A 13,258-nucleotide genomic window follows, 5' to 3' on the forward strand; every position below is an offset into this window, starting at 1 on the left:
GCAGACTTGCTTACTTGTGCGGCCTGTTGGTCTAGGGGTATGATTCCTGCTTTGGGTGCAGGAGGTCCAGGGTCAAATCCCGGACAGGCCCTACTTTTCACTTTCGCGACAACCCAGCACTACGATAAACGTGCGAGTCTCTGAAAGTAAGCCATGCAGCAGGACAAACAGCATGTCGGGCCACCGGCCCATGAGACTCTCAGGTGCGTCTTATGGAAAGCAATCTACGTGGCAGGATTAAGCCGTCTCCGCTTACTTATATCTATACGTAAAGACTGGCACGTACAACGATTCTATTCGTTCCCCAGGAACTAGTACATCGCATGCAAGTTTGGTAAATGCATGCGCATGCAGCACCCAAAACGGTGAGATGTCTTTCCTGCGGGGAGGAACTGCTGAGGTCGTCTTCTCGCAGTTGAACCCCTTACGTCTCGTTATTAATCCTAGTAGCAAAAGCATAAGCATTTGGAGCGCTCCCCACTCACGTGTGGACTGCTATTAACACTTTGCATTTCATGATCCTAGTTAAATTTCTGCATATACAATTCCAACCACCGGCTCGTACACATTTCTAGAAACGATCGCAAAACCCAGCGGCAGGTTCCACCGAGACTCGAACTCGGATCGCTGGATTCAAAGTCCAGAGTGCTAACCATTACACCATGGAACCGGATGCCTGTAGCGCTCTTAAATTCAGTGGTATCATGTAATTAAGCCGATAAGATGCGATGTTATTACACGTATGGTCCTCAGGAAGTGTTTGCGTGGCTAATGAAGCAACCAAGTAGGCTGGAAGTGGAAGGAGCACCTTCGAATGTAGCGGGAATTCTTGCCAGTATTCGTACATGAAGTGATGTCGAAGGATCAGGTAATCAAAATCGCGAAACAGCCACTTTCGTATGGCGGATGCTTCGTGCTGGAAGCAGCCTAGCTATGAAAACAGCTATGGACACAGAGTACTGTCGAAAACTGCGTGCTGACACAGAACGCTACGTAGTGGGCGGATTGTTCGTGTCACGATAACATTTGCACTTCACACGGTCGAAATACTGTCACACAACTCAAGCAGCTCTTTCAGCATTCACATACACTGGTGTTCAGCACAGCGCATGTTGTAGGTGTCAGATTAAGAAACCTCTTTGAGAAAATGGTCCAGCTAGGATGCTGCAACCAGCAAGTGCGGCAAGATCTCAGTAGGTGGAGGGGTGCAGACTTGCTTACTTGTGCGGCCTGTTGGTCTAGGGGTATGATTCCTGCTTTGGGTGCAGGAGGTCCCGGGTTCAAATCCCGGACAGGCCCTACTTTTCACTTTCGCTACAACCCAGCACTACGATAAACTTGCGAGTCTCTGAAAGTAAGCCATGCAGCAGGACAAACTGCATGTCGGGCCACCGGCCCATGAGACTCTCAGGTGCGTCTTATGGAAAGCAATCTACGTGGCAGGATTAAGCCGTCTCCGCTTACTTATATCTATACGTAAAGACTGGCACGTACAACGATTCTATTCGTTCCCCAGGAACTAGTACATCGCATGCAAGTTTGGTAAATGCATGCGCATGCAGCACCCAAAACGGTGAGATGTCTTTCCTGCGGGGAGGAACAGCTGAGGTCGTCTTCTCGCAGTTGAACCCCTTACGTCTCGTTATTAATCCTAGTAGCAAAAGCATAAGCATTTGGAGCGCTCCCCACTCACGTGTGGACTGCTATTAACACTTTGCATTTCATGATCCTAGTTAAATTTCTGCATATACAATTCCAACCACCGGGTCGTACACATTTCTAGAAACGATCGCAAAACACAGCGTCAGGTTCCACCGAGACTCGAACTCGGATCGCTGGATTCAAAATCCAGAGTGCTAACCATTACACCATGGAACCGGATGCCTGTAGCGCTCTTAAATTCAGTGGTATCATGTAATTAAGCCGATAAGATGCGATGTTATTACACGTATGGTCCTCAGGAAGTGTTTGCGTGGCTAATGAAGCAACCAAGTAGGCTGGAAGTGGAAGGATCACCTTCGAATGTAGCGGGAATTCTTGCCAGTATTCGTACATGAAGTGATGTCGAAGGATCAGGTAATCAAAATCGCGAAACAGCCACTTTCGTATGGCGGATGCTTCGTGCTGGAAGCAGCCTAGCTATGAAAACAGCTATGGACACAGAGTACTGTCGAAAACTGCGTGCTGACACAGAACGCTACGTAGTGGGCGGATTGTTCGTGTCACGATAACATTTGCACTTCACACGGTCGAAATACTGTCACACAACTCAAGCAGCTCTTTCAGCATTCACATACACTGGTGTTCAGCACAGCGCATGTTGTAGGTGTCAGATTAAGAAACCTCTTTGAGAAAATGGTCCAGCTAGGATGCTGCAACTAGCAAGTGCGGCAAGATCTCAGTACGTGGAGGGGTGCAGACTTGCTTACTTGTGCGGCCTGTTGGTCTAGGGGTATGATTCCTGCTTTGGGTGCAGGAGGTCCCGGGTTCAAATCCCGGACAGGCCCTACTTTTCACTTTCGCGACAACCCAGCACTACGATAAACTTGCGAGTCTCTGAAAGTAAGCCATGCAGCAGGACAAACTGCATGTCGGGCCACCGGCCCATGAGACTCTCAGGTGCGTCTTATGGAAAGCAATCTACGTGGCAGGATTAAGCCGTCTCCGCTTACTTATATCTATACGTAAAGACTGGCACGTACAACGATTCTATTCGTTCCCCAGGAACTAGTACATCGCATGCAAGTTTGGTAAATGCATGCGCATGCAGCACCCAAAACGGTGAGATGTCTTTCCTGCGGGGAGGAACAGCTGAGGTCGTCGTCTCGCAGTTGAACCCCTTACGTCTCGTTATTAATCCTAGTAGCAAAAGCATAAGCATTTGGAGCGCTCCCCACTCACGTGTGGACTGCTGTTAACACTTTGCATTTCATGATCCTAGTTAAATTTCTGCATATACAATTCCAACCACCGGCTCGTACACATTTCTAGAAACGATCGCAAAACACAGCGGCAGGTTCCACCGAGACTCGAACTCGGATCGCTGGATTCAAAGTCCAGAGTGCTAACCATTACACCATGGAACCGGATGCCTGTAGCGCTCGTAAATTCTGTGGTACCATGTAATTAAGCCGATAAGATGCGATGTTATTACACGTATGGTCCTCAGGAAGTGTTTGCGTGGCTAATGAAGCAACCAAGTAGGCTGGAAGTGGAAGGAGCACCTTCGAATGTAGCGGGAATTCTTGCCAGTATTCGTACATGAAGTGATGTCGAAGGATCAGGTAATCAAAATCGCGAAACAGCCACTTTCGTATGGCGGATGCTTCGTGCTGGAAGCAGCCTAGCTATGAAAACAGCTATGGACACAGAGTACTGTCGAAAACTGCGTGCTGACACAGAACGCTACGTAGTGGGCGGATTGTTCGTGTCACGATAACATTTGCACTTCACACGGTCGAAATACTGTCACACAACTCAAGCAGCTCTTTCAGCATTCACATACACTGGTGTTCAGCACAGCGCATGTTGTAGGTGTCAGATTAAGAAACCTCTTTGAGAAAATGGTCCAGCTAGGATGCTGCAACTAGCAAGTGCGGCAAGATCTCAGTAGGTGGAGGGGTGCAGACTTGCTTACTTGTGCGGCCTGTTGGTCTAGGGGTATGATTCCTGCTTTGGGTGCAGGAGGTCCAGGGTCAAATCCCGGACAGGCCCTACTTTTCACTTTCGCGACAACCCAGCACTACGATAAACGTGCGAGTCTCTGAAAGTAAGCCATGCAGCAGGACAAACAGCATGTCGGGCCACCGGCCCATGAGACTCTCAGGTGCGTCTTATGGAAAGCAATCTACGTGGCAGGATTAAGCCGTCTCCGCTTACTTATATCTATACGTAAAGACTGGCACGTACAACGATTCTATTCGTTCCCCAGGAACTAGTACATCGCATGCAAGTTTGGTAAATGCATGCGCATGCAGCACCCAAAACGGTGAGATGTCTTTCCTGCGGGGAGGAACTGCTGAGGTCGTCTTCTCGCAGTTGAACCCCTTACGTCTCGTTATTAATCCTAGTAGCAAAAGCATAAGCATTTGGAGCGCTCCCCACTCACGTGTGGACTGCTATTAACACTTTGCATTTCATGATCCTAGTTAAATTTCTGCATATACAATTCCAACCACCGGCTCGTACACATTTCTAGAAACGATCGCAAAACCCAGCGGCAGGTTCCACCGAGACTCGAACTCGGATCGCTGGATTCAAAGTCCAGAGTGCTAACCATTACACCATGGAACCGGATGCCTGTAGCGCTCTTAAATTCAGTGGTATCATGTAATTAAGCCGATAAGATGCGATGTTATTACACGTATGGTCCTCAGGAAGTGTTTGCGTGGCTAATGAAGCAACCAAGTGGGCTGGAAGTGGAAGGAGCACCTTCGAATGTAGCGGGAATTCTTGCCAGTATTCGTACATGAAGTGATGTCGAAGGATCAGGTAATCAAAATCGCGAAACAGCCACTTTCGTATGGCGGATGCTTCGTGCTGGAAGCAGCCTAGCTATGAAAACAGCTATGGACACAGAGTACTGTCGAAAACTGCGTGCTGACACAGAACGCTACGTAGTGGGCGGATTGTTCGTGTCACGATAACATTTGCACTTCACACGGTCGAAATACTGTCACACAACTCAAGCAGCTCTTTCAGCATTCACATACACTGGTGTTCAGCACAGCGCATGTTGTAGGTGTCAGATTAAGAAACCTCTTTGAGAAAATGGTCCAGCTAGGATGCTGCAACCAGCAAGTGCGGCAAGATCTCAGTAGGTGGAGGGGTGCAGACTTGCTTACTTGTGCGGCCTGTTGGTCTAGGGGTATGATTCCTGCTTTGGGTGCAGGAGGTCCCGGGTTCAAATCCCGGACAGGCCCTACTTTTCACTTTCGCTACAACCCAGCACTACGATAAACTTGCGAGTCTCTGAAAGTAAGCCATGCAGCAGGACAAACTGCATGTCGGGCCACCGGCCCATGAGACTCTCAGGTGCGTCTTATGGAAAGCAATCTACGTGGCAGGATTAAGCCGTCTCCGCTTACTTATATCTATACGTAAAGACTGGCACGTACAACGATTCTATTCGTTCCCCAGGAACTAGTACATCGCATGCAAGTTTGGTAAATGCATGCGCATGCAGCACCCAAAACGGTGAGATGTCTTTCCTGCGGGGAGGAACTGCTGAGGTCGTCTTCTCGCAGTTGAACCCCTTACGTCTCGTTATTAATCCTAGTAGCAAAAGCATAAGCATTTGGAGCGCTCCCCACTCACGTGTGGACTGCTATTAACACTTTGCATTTCATGATCCTAGTTAAATTTCTGCATATACAATTCCAACCACCGGCTCGTACACATTTCTAGAAACGATCGCAAAACCCAGCGGCAGGTTCCACCGAGACTCGAACTCGGATCGCTGGATTCAAAGTCCAGAGTGCTAACCATTACACCATGGAACCGGATGCCTGTAGCGCTCTTAAATTCAGTGGTATCATGTAATTAAGCCGATAAGATGCGATGTTATTACACGTATGGTCCTCAGGAAGTGTTTGCGTGGCTAATGAAGCAACCAAGTGGGCTGGAAGTGGAAGGAGCACCTTCGAATGTAGCGGGAATTCTTGCCAGTATTCGTACATGAAGTGATGTCGAAGGATCAGGTAATCAAAATCGCGAAACAGCCACTTTCGTATGGCGGATGCTTCGTGCTGGAAGCAGCCTAGCTATGAAAACAGCTATGGACACAGAGTACTGTCGAAAACTGCGTGCTGACACAGAACGCTACGTAGTGGGCGGATTGTTCGTGTCACGATAACATTTGCACTTCACACGGTCGAAATACTGTCACACAACTCAAGCAGCTCTTTCAGCATTCACATACACTGGTGTTCAGCACAGCGCATGTTGTAGGTGTCAGATTAAGAAACCTCTTTGAGAAAATGGTCCAGCTAGGATGCTGCAACCAGCAAGTGCGGCAAGATCTCAGTAGGTGGAGGGGTGCAGACTTGCTTACTTGTGCGGCCTGTTGGTCTAGGGGTATGATTCCTGCTTTGGGTGCAGGAGGTCCCGGGTTCAAATCCCGGACAGGCCCTACTTTTCACTTTCGCTACAACCCAGCACTACGATAAACTTGCGAGTCTCTGAAAGTAAGCCATGCAGCAGGACAAACTGCATGTCGGGCCACCGGCCCATGAGACTCTCAGGTGCGTCTTATGGAAAGCAATCTACGTGGCAGGATTAAGCCGTCTCCGCTTACTTATATCTATACGTAAAGACTGGCACGTACAACGATTCTATTCGTTCCCCAGGAACTAGTACATCGCATGCAAGTTTGGTAAATGCATGCGCATGCAGCACCCAAAACGGTGAGATGTCTTTCCTGCGGGGAGGAACTGCTGAGGTCGTCTTCTCGCAGTTGAACCCCTTACGTCTCGTTATTAATCCTAGTAGCAAAAGCATAAGCATTTGGAGCGCTCCCCACTCACGTGTGGACTGCTATTAACACTTTGCATTTCATGATCCTAGTTAAATTTCTGCATATACAATTCCAACCACCGGCTCGTACACATTTCTAGAAACGATCGCAAAACCCAGCGGCAGGTTCCACCGAGACTCGAACTCGGATCGCTGGATTCAAAGTCCAGAGTGCTAACCATTACACCATGGAACCGGATGCCTGTAGCGCTCTTAAATTCAGTGGTATCATGTAATTAAGCCGATAAGATGCGATGTTATTACACGTATGGTCCTCAGGAAGTGTTTGCGTGGCTAATGAAGCAACCAAGTAGGCTGGAAGTGGAAGGAGCACCTTCGAATGTAGCGGGAATTCTTGCCAGTATTCGTACATGAAGTGATGTCGAAGGATCAGGTAATCAAAATCGCGAAACAGCCACTTTCGTATGGCGGATGCTTCGTGCTGGAAGCAGCCTAGCTATGAAAACAGCTATGGACACAGAGTACTGTCGAAAACTGCGTGCTGACACAGAACGCTACGTAGTGGGCGGATTGTTCGTGTCACGATAACATTTGCACTTCACACGGTCGAAATACTGTCACACAACTCAAGCAGCTCTTTCAGCATTCACATACACTGGTGTTCAGCACAGCGCATGTTGTAGGTGTCAGATTAAGAAACCTCTTTGAGAAAATGGTCCAGCTAGGATGCTGCAACCAGCAAGTGCGGCAAGATCTCAGTAGGTGGAGGGGTGCAGACTTGCTTACTTGTGCGGCCTGTTGGTCTAGGGGTATGATTCCTGCTTTGGGTGCAGGAGGTCCCGGGTTCAAATCCCGGACAGGCCCTACTTTTCACTTTCGCTACAACCCAGCACTACGATAAACTTGCGAGTCTCTGAAAGTAAGCCATGCAGCAGGACAAACTGCATGTCGGGCCACCGGCCCATGAGACTCTCAGGTGCGTCTTATGGAAAGCAATCTACGTGGCAGGATTAAGCCGTCTCCGCTTACTTATATCTATACGTAAAGACTGGCACGTACAACGATTCTATTCGTTCCCCAGGAACTAGTACATCGCATGCAAGTTTGGTAAATGCATGCGCATGCAGCACCCAAAACGGTGAGATGTCTTTCCTGCGGGGAGGAACAGCTGAGGTCGTCTTCTCGCAGTTGAACCCCTTACGTCTCGTTATTAATCCTAGTAGCAAAAGCATAAGCATTTGGAGCGCTCCCCACTCACGTGTGGACTGCTATTAACACTTTGCATTTCATGATCCTAGTTAAATTTCTGCATATACAATTCCAACCACCGGGTCGTACACATTTCTAGAAACGATCGCAAAACACAGCGTCAGGTTCCACCGAGACTCGAACTCGGATCGCTGGATTCAAAATCCAGAGTGCTAACCATTACACCATGGAACCGGATGCCTGTAGCGCTCTTAAATTCAGTGGTATCATGTAATTAAGCCGATAAGATGCGATGTTATTACACGTATGGTCCTCAGGAAGTGTTTGCGTGGCTAATGAAGCAACCAAGTAGGCTGGAAGTGGAAGGATCACCTTCGAATGTAGCGGGAATTCTTGCCAGTATTCGTACATGAAGTGATGTCGAAGGATCAGGTAATCAAAATCGCGAAACAGCCACTTTCGTATGGCGGATGCTTCGTGCTGGAAGCAGCCTAGCTATGAAAACAGCTATGGACACAGAGTACTGTCGAAAACTGCGTGCTGACACAGAACGCTACGTAGTGGGCGGATTGTTCGTGTCACGATAACATTTGCACTTCACACGGTCGAAATACTGTCACACAACTCAAGCAGCTCTTTCAGCATTCACATACACTGGTGTTCAGCACAGCGCATGTTGTAGGTGTCAGATTAAGAAACCTCTTTGAGAAAATGGTCCAGCTAGGATGCTGCAACTAGCAAGTGCGGCAAGATCTCAGTAGGTGGAGGGGTGCAGACTTGCTTACTTGTGCGGCCTGTTGGTCTAGGGGTATGATTCCTGCTTTGGGTGCAGGAGGTCCAGGGTCAAATCCCGGACAGGCCCTACTTTTCACTTTCGCGACAACCCAGCACTACGATAAACGTGCGAGTCTCTGAAAGTAAGCCATGCAGCAGGACAAACAGCATGTCGGGCCACCGGCCCATGAGACTCTCAGGTGCGTCTTATGGAAAGCAATCTACGTGGCAGGATTAAGCCGTCTCCGCTTACTTATATCTATACGTAAAGACTGGCACGTACAACGATTCTATTCGTTCCCCAGGAACTAGTACATCGCATGCAAGTTTGGTAAATGCATGCGCATGCAGCACCCAAAACGGTGAGATGTCTTTCCTGCGGGGAGGAACTGCTGAGGTCGTCTTCTCGCAGTTGAACCCCTTACGTCTCGTTATTAATCCTAGTAGCAAAAGCATAAGCATTTGGAGCGCTCCCCACTCACGTGTGGACTGCTATTAACACTTTGCATTTCATGATCCTAGTTAAATTTCTGCATATACAATTCCAACCACCGGCTCGTACACATTTCTAGAAACGATCGCAAAACCCAGCGGCAGGTTCCACCGAGACTCGAACTCGGATCGCTGGATTCAAAGTCCAGAGTGCTAACCATTACACCATGGAACCGGATGCCTGTAGCGCTCTTAAATTCAGTGGTATCATGTAATTAAGCCGATAAGATGCGATGTTATTACACGTATGGTCCTCAGGAAGTGTTTGCGTGGCTAATGAAGCAACCAAGTAGGCTGGAAGTGGAAGGAGCACCTTCGAATGTAGCGGGAATTCTTGCCAGTATTCGTACATGAAGTGATGTCGAAGGATCAGGTAATCAAAATCGCGAAACAGCCACTTTCGTATGGCGGATGCTTCGTGCTGGAAGCAGCCTAGCTATGAAAACAGCTATGGACACAGAGTACTGTCGAAAACTGCGTGCTGACACAGAACGCTACGTAGTGGGCGGATTGTTCGTGTCACGATAACATTTGCACTTCACACGGTCGAAATACTGTCACACAACTCAAGCAGCTCTTTCAGCATTCACATACACTGGTGTTCAGCACAGCGCATGTTGTAGGTGTCAGATTAAGAAACCTCTTTGAGAAAATGGTCCAGCTAGGATGCTGCAACCAGCAAGTGCGGCAAGATCTCAGTAGGTGGAGGGGTGCAGACTTGCTTACTTGTGCGGCCTGTTGGTCTAGGGGTATGATTCCTGCTTTGGGTGCAGGAGGTCCCGGGTTCAAATCCCGGACAGGCCCTACTTTTCACTTTCGCTACAACCCAGCACTACGATAAACTTGCGAGTCTCTGAAAGTAAGCCATGCAGCAGGACAAACTGCATGTCGGGCCACCGGCCCATGAGACTCTCAGGTGCGTCTTATGGAAAGCAATCTACGTGGCAGGATTAAGCCGTCTCCGCTTACTTATATCTATACGTAAAGACTGGCACGTACAACGATTCTATTCGTTCCCCAGGAACTAGTACATCGCATGCAAGTTTGGTAAATGCATGCGCATGCAGCACCCAAAACGGTGAGATGTCTTTCCTGCGGGGAGGAACAGCTGAGGTCGTCTTCTCGCAGTTGAACCCCTTACGTCTCGTTATTAATCCTAGTAGCAAAAGCATAAGCATTTGGAGCGCTCCCCACTCACGTGTGGACTGCTATTAACACTTTGCATTTCATGATCCTAGTTAAATTTCTGCATATACAATTCCAACCACCGGCTCGTACACATTTCTAGAAACGATCGCAAAACACAGCGGCAGGTTCCACCGAGACTCGAACTCGGATCGCTGGATTCAAAGTCCAGAGTGCTAACCATTACACCATGGAACCGGATGCCTGTAGCGCTCGTAAATTCTGTGGTACCATGTAATTAAGCCGATAAGATGCGATGTTATTACACGTATGGTCCTCAGGAAGTGTTTGCGTGGCTAATGAAGCAACCAAGTAGGCTGGAAGTGGAAGGAGCACCTTCGAATGTAGCGGGAATTCTTGCCAGTATTCGTACATGAAGTGATGTCGAAGGATCAGGTAATCAAAATCGCGAAACAGCCACTTTCGTATGGCGGATGCTTCGTGCTGGAAGCAGCCTAGCTATGAAAACAGCTATGGACACAGAGTACTGTCGAAAACTGCGTGCTGACACAGAACGCTACGTAGTGGGCGGATTGTTCGTGTCACGATAACATTTGCACTTCACACGGTCGAAATACTGTCACACAACTCAAGCAGCTCTTTCAGCATTCACATACACTGGTGTTCAGCACAGCGCATGTTGTAGGTGTCAGATTAAGAAACCTCTTTGAGAAAATGGTCCAGCTAGGATGCTGCAACTAGCAAGTGCGGCAAGATCTCAGTAGGTGGAGGGGTGCAGACTTGCTTACTTGTGCGGCCTGTTGGTCTAGGGGTATGATTCCTGCTTTGGGTGCAGGAGGTCCAGGGTCAAATCCCGGACAGGCCCTACTTTTCACTTTCGCGACAACCCAGCACTACGATAAACGTGCGAGTCTCTGAAAGTAAGCCATGCAGCAGGACAAACAGCATGTCGGGCCACCGGCCCATGAGACTCTCAGGTGCGTCTTATGGAAAGCAATCTACGTGGCAGGATTAAGCCGTCTCCGCTTACTTATATCTATACGTAAAGACTGGCACGTACAACGATTCTATTCGTTCCCCAGGAACTAGTACATCGCATGCAAGTTTGGTAAATGCATGCGCATGCAGCACCCAAAACGGTGAGATGTCTTTCCTGCGGGGAGGAACTGCTGAGGTCGTCTTCTCGCAGTTGAACCCCTTACGTCTCGTTATTAATCCTAGTAGCAAAAGCATAAGCATTTGGAGCGCTCCCCACTCACGTGTGGACTGCTATTAACACTTTGCATTTCATGATCCTAGTTAAATTTCTGCATATACAATTCCAACCACCGGCTCGTACACATTTCTAGAAACGATCGCAAAACCCAGCGGCAGGTTCCACCGAGACTCGAACTCGGATCGCTGGATTCAAAGTCCAGAGTGCTAACCATTACACCATGGAACCGGATGCCTGTAGCGCTCTTAAATTCAGTGGTATCATGTAATTAAGCCGATAAGATGCGATGTTATTACACGTATGGTCCTCAGGAAGTGTTTGCGTGGCTAATGAAGCAACCAAGTAGGCTGGAAGTGGAAGGAGCACCTTCGAATGTAGCGGGAATTCTTGCCAGTATTCGTACATGAAGTGATGTCGAAGGATCAGGTAATCAAAATCGCGAAACAGCCACTTTCGTATGGCGGATGCTTCGTGCTGGAAGCAGCCTAGCTATGAAAACAGCTATGGACACAGAGTACTGTCGAAAACTGCGTGCTGACACAGAACGCTACGTAGCGGGCGGATTGTTCGTGTCACGATAACATTTGCACTTCACACGGTCGAAATATTGTCACACAACTCAAGCAGCTCTTTCAGCATTCACATACACTGGTGTTCAGCACAGCGCATGTTGTAGGTGTCAGATTAAGAAACCTCTTTGAGAAAATGGTCCAGCTAGGATGCTGCAACTAGCAAGTGCGGCAAGATCTCAGTAGGTGGAGGGGTGCAGACTTGCTTACTTGTGCGGCCTGTTGGTCTAGGGGTATGATTCCTGCTTTGGGTGCAGGAGGTCCAGGGTCAAATCCCGGACAGGCCCTACTTTTCACTTTCGCGACAACCCAGCACTACGATAAACGTGCGAGTCTCTGAAAGTAAGCCATGCAGCAGGACAAACAGCATGTCGGGCCACCGGCCCATGAGACTCTCAGGTGCGTCTTATGGAAAGCAATCTACTTGGCAGGATTAAGCCGTCTCCGCTTACTTATATCTATACGTAAAGACTGGCACGTACAACGATTCTATTCGTTCCCCAGGAACTAGTACATGGCATGCAAGTTTGGTAAATGCATGCGCATGCAGCACCCAAAACGGTGAGATGTCTTTCCTGCGGGGAGGAACTGCTGAGGTCGTCTTCTCGCAGTTGAACCCCTTACGTCTCGTTATTAATCCTAGTAGCAAAAGCATAAGCATTTGGAGTGCTCCCCACTCACGTGTGGACTGCTATTAACACTTTGCATTTCATGATCCTAGTTAAATTTCTGCATATACAATTCCAACCACCGGCTCGTACACATTTCTAGAAACGATCGCAAAACCCTGCGGCAGGTTCCACCGAGACTCGAACTCGGATCGCTGGATTCAAAGTCCAGAGTGCTAACCATTACACCATGGAACCGGATGCCTGTAGCGCTCTTAAATTCAGTGGTATCATGTAATTAAGCCGATAAGATGCGATGTTATTACACGTATGGTCCTCAGGAAGTGTTTGCGTGGCTAATGAAGCAACCAAGTAGGCTGGAAGTGGAAGGAGCACCTTCGAATGTAGCGGGAATTCTTGCCAGTATTCGTACATGAAGTGATGTCGAAGGATCAGGTAATCAAAATCGCGAAACAGCCACTTTCGTATGGCGGATGCTTCGTGCTGGAAGCAGCCTAGCTATGAAAACAGCTATGGACACAGAGTACTGTCGAAAACTGCGTGCTGACACAGAACGCTACGTAGTGGGCGGATTGTTCGTGTCACGATAACATTTGCACTTCACACGGTCGAAATACTGTCACACAACTCAAGCAGCTCTTTCAGCATTCACATACACTGGTGTTCAGCACAGCGCATGTTGTAGGTGTCAGATTAAGAAACCTCTTTGAGAAAATGGCCCAGCTAGGATGCTGCAACCAGCAAGTGCG

The 13,258-nt window shown here is 48.5% G+C and overlaps 17 non-coding genes across 17 annotated transcripts; 6 read left to right on the plus strand and 11 right to left on the minus strand.

Annotated features, from left to right (window-relative positions):
• Positions 1-598: 598 nt before the first annotated feature.
• Positions 599-670, minus strand: Trnaq-uug. Its single transcript has one exon. It is a non-coding gene; the product is annotated as a tRNA-Gln (tRNA).
• Positions 671-1,227: 557 nt separating this feature from the next.
• On the plus strand, positions 1,228-1,299 carry Trnap-ugg. Its single transcript has one exon. It is a non-coding gene; the product is annotated as a tRNA-Pro (tRNA).
• A 507-nt stretch (positions 1,300-1,806) lies between these two features.
• Positions 1,807-1,878, minus strand: Trnaq-uug. Its single transcript has one exon. It is a non-coding gene; the product is annotated as a tRNA-Gln (tRNA).
• A 557-nt stretch (positions 1,879-2,435) lies between these two features.
• Positions 2,436-2,507, plus strand: Trnap-ugg. The gene has a single exon. It is a non-coding gene; the product is annotated as a tRNA-Pro (tRNA).
• A 507-nt stretch (positions 2,508-3,014) lies between these two features.
• Positions 3,015-3,086, minus strand: Trnaq-uug. Its single transcript has one exon. It is a non-coding gene; the product is annotated as a tRNA-Gln (tRNA).
• A 1,135-nt stretch (positions 3,087-4,221) lies between these two features.
• Positions 4,222-4,293, minus strand: Trnaq-uug. The gene has a single exon. It is a non-coding gene; the product is annotated as a tRNA-Gln (tRNA).
• Positions 4,294-4,850: 557 nt separating this feature from the next.
• On the plus strand, positions 4,851-4,922 carry Trnap-ugg. Its single transcript has one exon. It is a non-coding gene; the product is annotated as a tRNA-Pro (tRNA).
• A 507-nt stretch (positions 4,923-5,429) lies between these two features.
• Trnaq-uug lies at positions 5,430-5,501 on the minus strand. The gene has a single exon. It is a non-coding gene; the product is annotated as a tRNA-Gln (tRNA).
• A 557-nt stretch (positions 5,502-6,058) lies between these two features.
• On the plus strand, positions 6,059-6,130 carry Trnap-ugg. The gene has a single exon. It is a non-coding gene; the product is annotated as a tRNA-Pro (tRNA).
• A 507-nt stretch (positions 6,131-6,637) lies between these two features.
• Positions 6,638-6,709, minus strand: Trnaq-uug. The gene has a single exon. It is a non-coding gene; the product is annotated as a tRNA-Gln (tRNA).
• Positions 6,710-7,266: 557 nt separating this feature from the next.
• On the plus strand, positions 7,267-7,338 carry Trnap-ugg. Its single transcript has one exon. It is a non-coding gene; the product is annotated as a tRNA-Pro (tRNA).
• Positions 7,339-7,845: 507 nt separating this feature from the next.
• Trnaq-uug lies at positions 7,846-7,917 on the minus strand. Its single transcript has one exon. It is a non-coding gene; the product is annotated as a tRNA-Gln (tRNA).
• A 1,135-nt stretch (positions 7,918-9,052) lies between these two features.
• Positions 9,053-9,124, minus strand: Trnaq-uug. Its single transcript has one exon. It is a non-coding gene; the product is annotated as a tRNA-Gln (tRNA).
• A 557-nt stretch (positions 9,125-9,681) lies between these two features.
• Trnap-ugg lies at positions 9,682-9,753 on the plus strand. The gene has a single exon. It is a non-coding gene; the product is annotated as a tRNA-Pro (tRNA).
• A 507-nt stretch (positions 9,754-10,260) lies between these two features.
• Trnaq-uug lies at positions 10,261-10,332 on the minus strand. Its single transcript has one exon. It is a non-coding gene; the product is annotated as a tRNA-Gln (tRNA).
• A 1,135-nt stretch (positions 10,333-11,467) lies between these two features.
• Trnaq-uug lies at positions 11,468-11,539 on the minus strand. The gene has a single exon. It is a non-coding gene; the product is annotated as a tRNA-Gln (tRNA).
• Positions 11,540-12,674: 1,135 nt separating this feature from the next.
• Positions 12,675-12,746, minus strand: Trnaq-uug. The gene has a single exon. It is a non-coding gene; the product is annotated as a tRNA-Gln (tRNA).
• Positions 12,747-13,258: the final 512 nt, after the last annotated feature.

This window comes from Schistocerca americana, chromosome 2 (assembly GCF_021461395.2).
Source record: "Schistocerca americana isolate TAMUIC-IGC-003095 chromosome 2, iqSchAmer2.1, whole genome shotgun sequence".
Taxonomy (NCBI): domain Eukaryota; kingdom Metazoa; phylum Arthropoda; class Insecta; order Orthoptera; family Acrididae; genus Schistocerca; species Schistocerca americana.